The sequence below is a fragment of the Pteropus vampyrus genome, unplaced genomic scaffold, assembly GCF_000151845.1.
Source record: "Pteropus vampyrus isolate Shadow unplaced genomic scaffold, Pvam_2.0 Scaffold415, whole genome shotgun sequence".
Taxonomy (NCBI): Eukaryota; Metazoa; Chordata; class Mammalia; order Chiroptera; family Pteropodidae; genus Pteropus; species Pteropus vampyrus.
This window is the reverse complement of record NW_011889196.1, coordinates 12409-14693: the sequence shown is the minus strand read 5'-3', so window position 1 is coordinate 14693 and position 2285 is coordinate 12409. Positions and strand designations below refer to the sequence as shown.

Here is a 2285-nt window from a genome sequence, read left to right as displayed (position 1 = left end):
CCAGAGTGCATGTAATAAGAAATTATTCTCTTCTGCCACCTGGTGTGCATTTTGGGAATAATACCGGAGTACACGTAATCATGAAAAGTTATTCTCTGCTGCCATCTTGTGAGCACATCGAGAATAACACCCAAGTCTGTTCTTTGCTGTTAAAAAATAGTACCGGAAAAAAAGTAACACCCGAGTGTATGTCATAAAAAGTTATTCTCTACTATCATTTTGTGGGCTTCTCTGAATAACACTTGAGTTTATGTCATTATGAAAAGTTATTCTCTGGTGCCGTCTCGTGTACATCTTGGGAATAAAAACGCATGTATGTCATGAAAAGTTATTCTCTGTTGAAATCTCGAGTATTTTGGAAATAACACCAGAGTGTATGTCAGAAAAATTTGTTCTCTGCTGCTGTCTTGTGTGCATTTTGGGAGGAACACTCGTGTGTACATTATTATGAATAGTTATTCTCTGGTGCCATCTGGTGGGCTTTAGAATATTCATTTTGTGCTTCCATGCAATGGTAATTTTGGGAATAATGCCACAGTGCATGTCATGAAAAGATATTTAAGATGCTATCCCATGTGCACTTTATAACATCCAACACCCAATGGCATGTCATCATAAAATGTTTTTATCTGCTGCCAATTCATGTGCATCTTGGTAAAAATAAGGACTGCATGTTTTGAAAAATTGTTTCTGCTGCCATCTTGGGGGAACATTGAAAATAACATCCATGTGTATTTCATCATAATTTATTTTCTGCTGCTATCTGGTGTGAATTTTGAGAACAAAATCTGAGTGCAGTTCAGATGCAAATTTGTTTTCTGCACAAGAGTGTGCATCTCAACAGTTACATCAGAGTGTAAGGAAAAAAAAGTTATTCTGTGCCGCCATCCGGTGAGCATTTTAGGAATAACATTGGAGTTTTATCATGAATATTTATTCTCTGCAGTCATCTGGTGGGCATTTTATAAAGAAGACCACAGCACATGTCATAAAAAAGAATTTCAGCTGCTATCTCGTGTGCATTTTGAAAAGGATACCTAAGGGCATGCCGTTGTGAAAAGTTACTGTCCGTGGCTATTTCATGTGCATTTTGGGAAAATCAGGGAAGTGCATGTCATGAAAAACTATCTTCTGCTGCCACCTCATGCCATTTTGAAAAGTACAAGCTACTGTATGTTATTATAAAAATTAATTTTATGCTGCCATCTTGTGGGCATTATTTCGAATAACAGCCCATTGTATGCCGTCATGACAATATACATTCTGCTCTCAACTACTTTGCATTTTGGAAGAACTTCAGAGTGGAAGGGGGAAAAAACCAACTCTCTGCTGCCATCTGGTGAGCATTTTAGGAAGAACACCCGAGTGTAGGTCACCAAGAACATTGATTCTCTGCTGAGATCTGGTCTGCATTTTGGGAGTAACACCACAGTGCATATCATGAAAATTTATTTCTGCTGCTATCTCCTGTGCATATAAAAAATAACACTGAAGGGAATTTTTTATCTTCTATTTTGTGTGAATATTGGGAATAACGCAGGACTGCATTACATGAAAAATTATTCTCTGCTGCCATCTCGTGGGTATTTTGAAAATAACACCCTGGTGTATGTCATTAGAAAAATTTATTTTCTGCCCCCATCTGGTGGGAATTTTAGGAATAATATCGGACTGCTGTGCATCATGAAAATTCATTTTCTACCAACAGGCAGTGTGCATCTTGGGAATAACATTAGAGTACAATTAAGAAAAAGGCATTTTCTGCTGCCATCGGGTGGACATTTTGGGAATAGCATCCTAGCGTATATCCTCAGAAAAAGTTATTCTGTGCTGTCATCCTAGGCATCACTTGAGTAACACGTGAATGTATGTTATCATAAAAAGTTATTATTTGTCGCCATCCATTGTGTATCCTATGAATAACTGATGAGTGTATGTCATCATGACAAGTTATGTTTTTGCGGGCCAGTCCCGGGATGCGAGACGGCCCACTCAGACCTTCTTCCTGCCTCCAGCCGGCCAAGGCCCGCGGTGCCTCGCAGGTAGAACCTCAGCAACTTCCTCCTCTTCAGTAGTTGCGCTACAGACTCAGGCATCTCTGGCGCCGGGGAGGCCAGGCTCGAGGTCTTGGGGCGGCAGGCGACAACCTCTCCCGTCCATGGCCATACCACCCTGAACGAGCCCGATCTCGTCTGATCTCAGAAGCTAAGCAGGGGCGGGCCTGGTGAGTACTTGGATGGGATTCCGCCTGGGAATACCGGGCTGTAGGCTTTTGCCGCCCCCCA

General features: G+C 41.3%; 1 pseudogene; it reads left to right on the top strand.

Moving 5' to 3' along the window:
* Nucleotides 1-2154: 2154 nt before the first annotated feature.
* On the top strand, nt 2155-2271 carry LOC111731966 (annotated as a pseudogene).
* The last annotated feature ends 14 nt before the right edge of the window (nt 2272-2285 follow it).